We start from the raw sequence: 7,653 nt of genomic DNA on the forward strand, positions 1-7,653 counted from the left end.
TAAGGACCAAACTTCTGGAATAAAAGGGAATCATGACACGTCACACATGTCATGTGTCCTTAAGGGGTTAAGAGGATTTTCTCTGACTCAAAGCAGAAAGGTCAAGTAGGAATCATGTATGTGTGTGTGTATATATATATATATATATATATATATAGGTATGTATGCATGTGTATAAAAATATATATAAATATATATTGTCAAATGCACAATATATATACAAATATATATATTGTACATTTGACATGCCCCAGTCTTAATAATTGCTCTAGGGTGGCTAACAAAAAACTGCCAGAGTTACATCTCCGGCAGCATGTTGCTATGTCTCAGCATGTGCAGGGTTTCTTACTGAAACCTGCACATCCAGGATCCTTGACTATGGCTACTTTAAAACACTGAAGTGGTCATGATGCTTGCATTAACCCTTCACTGCCTCAATTCACTGATGTTTAGGAGTTAAATTACTTTTGTTTCTGTTTATGAAGCCATAGTCACACCATAGTGATTCACATAGCCTACATAAAAATGGTTTAACAGATGTTAGTTTAGAAGTTTCTATCTCCTGCTCTGTAAATTGAACTTTGATCACACACAGGAGGCTCATGCAGGGTCTTCTAACAGGCTATTAACAGAGCAGGCAATAAGAAATTATAAATTAAACAGAATGTGCAATAAAGGAAGTGTAAACATTAGATCTCTCTTTCCAGGAAGTGTTTATGATGGCTGTGCAAGCCACATGCAGGGGGAATTAGTAGGGTTGCATTAACAAAGTGATTTAACTCCTAAATTACATAGAATTGACTAGTGAGACTGTAGAGGCATGAAAAATACACCAAACCTGCTTCATTAAGATAAATTTGTTTTGGTGGCTATAGTGTCCCTTTAAACTCTGTTTGAGTGGTTCATTTATCCTTTGGTGAAGATATTGTTGGTGATATATTAAATGACAATTATTCATGGGTGAACAAAATGTGTTACTTTCCTATCCTATTAATACTTGGGATTTTAAAAGAGGTGCCTGCATATTCTGTTATACCATAAATAGAACTTGATGTACTGGAAGCGTAATCCTTGCTTTATGAGAAAGTACTACAAGCTTTGGTTTGTTTGTTTTTTTTTCAAAGCAAATGTTCAAAGCTCCCAAACAGTTGTTATTCACCGTGTTTGATTTATGTTATATTTTATCAGCAAGTATTAATGCGTTTTTCTCTTTAATATTTGCAGCAAGTCTTTCTGGAAGACAACAGGTACATATTCAATTTACCTTCCTAAAAAGCATTATGTTAAATATATATTTTGCTATAGATATTGTGTTAGTATGTTAAATATTTGGTTTTTGATACTATAGCAAGTAAAATGCCAGGCACAATTTTCTCAATGTGTTGATTAGTCTTAATCTGGTCATTTTGAGTATTGTCATGATATTATCAAAATGTGCTTCTCATGGAAAGGACTAAATCTCATTTAACTGGCACATAGCAATCAATAAATGGGTCTATCCACTTCATCAGCTAAAATCACTAGCAGTCAGAGATCTAATAGTTAGAAAAGCCTATGTGGACCAATATGACTACTACATTGGTATAAGGGCAATTCCCTTATGTCCACACCCATCTACTAAACAGTAAGCAGCAAGCAACAGCTGTTATAATATTAATCTCGGAGCCGGGCAAATTTTGTTACCCAGTCTCTATTAACTTTCATGGGAGACCTGGCACAGGTGTCCCCCAGTGCGTTATTAGTAATTAAAAAAAGACTGAGAAATGGGCTTCTGGTGCACATTTATTGGTGGTCATTTCTCAAGCAGCTGACCCATTTATTGAGCTACTTGAATTTGTCTTGTATTAAATCATAAAAAAATTATTAACTAGACCAATAAATGTGACTGTTTTAGGTACACCATGAGCAAGTAGTTAGACAGGCCTGACCTACAGTGTTAAACATGTATATAATATGCAAACAATGAATATTGTGTGTATATTACATACATTTTTAACACTGTAGGTATATTTGTCTTGCAGGTCCTCTTCAGCTCCTTGCTCTTCAGTTGCTAATGCTGTACTCTAACGTATGTTAGAGGATGTAAAAGAAAGTAGTTTCTGCCTTGCCTTATGGTATTTCAGTACATTTCCAATGTAACTTTGATCAGTATTTTCATAAAGAATTTATCACTATTAAATACTAAACATTGAAATGGTTCATGTTTTGTTTATAACATCATAGCAATCATCATAACTTCTTAATGAAGTTGTTATAGTCCCCGGAGGTTCTGGGTGCCATCTTCCCCTAAGGGGTTAAACCTTTTATAGTTTTAACTCCAAAGGGTGCTTGGTCTCCAGGTTACTTTGTCTCCTCCGGGCCAGACTTTAATGCGGACCCTCAATATAGGTGTCAGTGATATAGTGTCAGCATTAAAAAAGTTTAATTAAAAATCATAGGTGTGTGGGATCAACTGTATCCTTTTCCTGGACATTTTCACTTATAGGTATACATATTTTCTGTGAAAATTATATTACATATATTAGATTTCTACTACAAATAAACCTTTTTTTACAATTGCCAAATGTCTTTACCACGTTTGGGAAATTAAGTGAAATATGTATGTTTTCTGTTTTTCATAAAAAAAATGGCCACTGCATGTTAAGGATATTAAATGATTTTTCAGTTACACACATTATTCATCAAGCTGTAATCTTAAAATAATCATTGATACTACTTTCTCTTACAGGCAATGTGAATTAACCATCTGCCCTTGGCACCATGTCAGTTTCTAACACAGCCAATCAATAATTCTTTTGTTGAGAAATTACACAGGACTTCAGAAATATCCTGCTACACCAACCGTGTGTGTACTACTGAACAAGTACCACACTGAATACCCAAAGATGAAGATGTTTTGTTTTTACATATTGTCTGTTCTCTATTTTTCTTCCCTTTCTATGCAAATGTAAATTTAAAAAAAAATAATATGTGGAGTATTTGGATATAGGTATACATATGTTATTTGTACAAATAAATATAAACATTATAAAAACATGGGGAGGGTGGATTTAGAATGTGTATTTTCACGTATGTGTGTATGTACGTAGATATATACACACACTCACATATATCCACAAAAGGTGCATCTTAATGACATGTTAGTGTTATGATAATATTATTAGCTTCTGGACATCAGGACACCAATACCAGAATGACATCAAGACTTGTGATCACACTGTTAACTAACCACTTTGAGACATCCCAGATTGTAACTGTAATCAAAGTGTTGTATGTCTGCTTGTGAAGCTGAAATATATAAAGCATATGATACTAAAGCAGCCTGCACTGAATTACATTTTTTTTTAAAGTAATGGTCCTTAAAGCAGTTTATGGGATAAGGCCAGTTTTATTAAGTAGCTTGAAGTGCTTTCTATTTTGAACAAAAAACTCTGGATCGTGTTTGCTTGTCACAAAACACACTGCAGTTAACTGTGGATTTAGAATATATCATGGTATATTTAACCATTCGGACGATAACTGTGGATTTAGGATACATCATGGTATATTTAACCATTCGTCCGATAACTGGATTTAGGGTTCATCATGGTATATTTAACCATTCGGCCGATAACTGTGGATTTAGAATATATCATGGTATATTTAACCATTCAGCCGATAACTGTGGATTTAGGATATATCATGGTATGTGATCATTTGCAGTTTAACCAATTAATAGTGCCACAAGTGTCTCATATTATATAGCCTTCTATAACTGGCAGATACAATTCTCTAATAAAAGGCATCTGCTATCACATTATTTTGAAATTTGCTCTGATCAAAACCGTGACTTAATTATTTGAGTAGTAGAAGGGTGAAAATCCTTTTACTTTTTTACTTTTTCAGTGAATCAGAAACTTTGCACAACACAACAGTTTGGTTTGGACCATTCGTACACAATTAAGCCACTAGTAAATACTGCACGCACTATTACACCTGTTAGTCTGCAGTATAATAAAACACAAACAAATTAATTTCAGTCACTGATGAGCTGTGTGTTAATATAGGATTTTCTAATAGTGCCAAGTATAAAGTCTCAATTGTTTAATGTCAACACTGTCTGTTACCTTGAATTCAACTGACAATGACAGGATTTGGAATGCAGTCAAAATATTTGAGTAATTATGCTAAATGATTATTTGTTACTTTTGCAATTAAATATCCTATACAGCGGGTGAATCTGGCCTCTTTGATGTCATGTTCATATACGTTTAATAAATTGAAGGTTATGCTTGACAAAAATTTCCGAATGATGGCTTATATGTCGAAAAATAAAGTACATTTTATTGGCTTTAGAACATTTTTGGAAACTATTATTGACACATCTGCAGGTATGTTTAGAAAACTATATACATAAGGGACATTGTTTTTGAACCAGCATTGAGGGGCACAATTACAAGACAGAAAATTAGGGCTTTCGATACAAATATCTCTGCAACTGAGGTCATTTAGTTTTATAAATCACCTCCACGTATTCATTCGCCTTTTAATTTTCCTGTCCTGCTCATATATGGTGTAGACAGTTGATAGGTTGAAGACAGGGTCTTTGATAATTGAGGTGAAAAAGACAAAACAATGTTGATATTATTTAACTCTTACCTATTGAAAGGTATTTTACAGGGTTAACTATGTTGTTGCATTTGTTGATAAATGACAGCAATATGCATATGCGTATGTATTATTGCATTCATAGTGCCTATGATCACAATATAAACATTAGCAGCCAAACTGTTAATATGATTGTGCCAGTATCAGCCTAATTATGGAAACAAGATATATGTGGTATTTGTAGTTCTGCGGTGTTAGACTTCTCTATAATCAAGGTTTCCCAATCCTTTCTACAAATAACAACTATTAATGGCTCATTCATAATCCTTACTTAAGCATGGCAAAGTAAATGGAATCCTCTGTGCTCAAGCAAGGTTATGCTTTACATCCTACATTTTATTGGCATGTTGCCCCTTCAGAGTCATGGTTTGATAAATAATTTGTTATATAGACATTCCCTACATGTCATCGCTCCTGAAGAGTCTGAGGAAAAGTTTGGTAGATGCATGTTTCATTTTTCACCTTTCTGAGGGATGATGATTTTAATGTCATTTTATATATATATATTTTTCTCTATTTCCAAAAAATTGGTATTTTAATACTGCATTAACATTTGATTAATAAATGTACTTCCAAGTGTTTTTTCCTCCGTCACTTTATTACTCAGTTCTCAAAATCCTGCTACCTTTGTGAAAGAACAAAGTGCTTTTATGTGTAAAATCAGATCCACAATGTTTGGGTTTTTTATCTTTTTTTTTTTGTCCATGCTAATCTTGTAATTGTATTTTTTTCACTTAAAAAATTGTACATGTATTATGTATGGCTTTCAGAATTCAAGTTTATCCAAACCCATTTGACTTCTTTCATTGAATTGACTGTTGTCAACTACAGCACGAAAACAAGACCTGATAATATATTATATTCTCTGTAGCACAATCAGCCAATAGAAATGTATTTTTTTTTTTTTTTTTTTATCTTCAAAAGGAAAAAGGAAAATGTCTTATATTTTTGAAAATGATTGGTGGGAGGGTGTAGGTCTGTGGTGAATTACGAGAAGGCTCTCACAAAATGTATATTTTTGTTAATCAACGAGATGATTGAAATATACTTTGTAGGATAGAGGTTTTCAGAAAACAAAATGATCGAAATATATACTTTTACATAATAGCCATGATCACCTTCTACCTCAGTGTGACCTGCCATTAGCAGTAGTTTTAGGAGTAGCTCACAACCATCTGGGCAAAGTTACAGTTTATGAATTCATCTGGATATATGGAAAGAAAGGATTGAATTTCAAATGTGTTAGTAGCGGAGGTAGAATTTGTGGCTTTTTGTGTTTCTTTTTTATGTGCAGTTCTATTTTCTGCAGCTTTATTTTCTCACTTTGTTTATTGTAAAATTATATAAAACTGAATGGTAAACATAACTTCTGTGTGATGGCAAATATTAAAGTACTGCATATATATGTATTTATGTATAAATAAGGTTCTCCATTCATTAAACTGTGTAATAAAGCGTTTCAATGTCCACAATACAGCCGGATTAGGTAGTGTCCTTAAATCCGGTCTGTTGTATTCTCAATAAACTGCCTTTTTAACACAAGACTGATTTGTTCATTGTGACACTTGAATATAAAATTAGCATTTTGATATAGTATATAAACGTATATTTCTACAATTTTTTGATAGGTGCGATAGAATTTTATCGCACCTTCAATACATCATAAATCTTTGTGTACATCAATGTATTAGTTTTTCTTTATTCTTATCATGTCAAACTCGATGCTGTAATAACCACAGAGGAATTTGGAGAAAAGTCATTATTTTGAAGGGCGCAATCTTCCTTGAAACCTAGTATGAAATCAGAAGAGTTTGTACTTGAAATATTTTAAGAAATCCTGTCTATTAAATTTGTACATGTTTTTTTCTAACATTTCCCTATCTCCATTGTTAAAACAGGCAGTTATCCTTCACCTTCACCACAGATCCAAAATGTAAATAATCCCTGTGATTTAGATTTTAGAAGATGATGTCCTATATGTATTTTTAAAATGTACCAGGATAAGCAGTGGTGGCCTGTAAATGCAAATGGATTACATCTAGAAGGTAAACTAAGCAGTCATTATAATTCAGTAGTCTTCTTTGTTCATCTCGCACATATCTCTATTTAGTCAAAGATGTTGGCTTTTTGATTAGTATTTGCCATTGTGAAAAAGTTGAGCCTTTGTGTTTGAAATGAAAATAAAAAAGCCTCCCTCAAATTCTGAGAATGATAACAAGCCACATGCTAGTTGAAGGACCACTAAAGTCACCCAGACCACTTCATCTCAACTAGTCTGGTGCAGTGGTCCTGTCCTTTTAACCCTGCAATGTAAAACATTGTAGTTTTTTAGAACCTGAGCCTAAGTTTTAGAACTTAGATATCAGGTTAAATACAAGTCTAGTAGCTGCCTGAAGAGGCACTTCCGAGGCACTGGCCAATTAAAACTGTCACGTAACGTGGGAGCTTGCATGTAAGGCTTTCCTATAGGGAAGCTGGATGAGCGTGTAATGCTCGCCGTAAATGGACATCGGCTCCCTATTGCTGCTATATCAGGCGTATTGGATTGGACCATCGCCGGGAACCGTGGCAATGAAAAAATGTGAATTCAATCTTAATGTTATTAGATTTTATTATAAAACGGAGGGTGACACATGAATGCAATCTAGGTCAGGAGCACAATATTGTTAGGAATACAGGATTGTATTCCTAACAGTATAGTGTTCCTTTAGGTATCTTAGTGGTTCATTCTGTACATGCATTTTCCATTTTTACCTGTTCAAACTGCTGGCTCGTTTCCTAGCAGGGTCCAAATCGTTTCCAATTTAGACTTCCATTCCTCCAAGGTCAATAGAAGAAATAGCCTTTAGCTGGATAATAACCCTGGATGAACTTGAAAACTAATATATATATATATATATATATATATATATATATACACACACACATATACACTAAACATTAAATGTACCCTTACTGGTTAATATTATGTTACTGTCAGGAGTGTTATTATGTGAGACTTACAGG

At 33.6% G+C, this 7,653-nt stretch overlaps 1 long non-coding RNA gene across 1 annotated transcript; it reads left to right on the top strand.

Moving 5' to 3' along the window:
- Window positions 1–236: 236 nt before the first annotated feature.
- On the top strand, window positions 237–3,342 carry LOC134587044 (uncharacterized). The gene is made up of 2 exons (XR_010086610.1): window positions 237–1,247; window positions 2,729–3,342. It is a non-coding gene; the product is annotated as an uncharacterized LOC134587044 (long non-coding RNA).
- Window positions 3,343–7,653: the final 4,311 nt, after the last annotated feature.

This window comes from Pelobates fuscus, chromosome 2, assembly GCF_036172605.1.
Source record: "Pelobates fuscus isolate aPelFus1 chromosome 2, aPelFus1.pri, whole genome shotgun sequence".
NCBI lineage: Eukaryota > Metazoa > Chordata > Amphibia > Anura > Pelobatidae > Pelobates > Pelobates fuscus.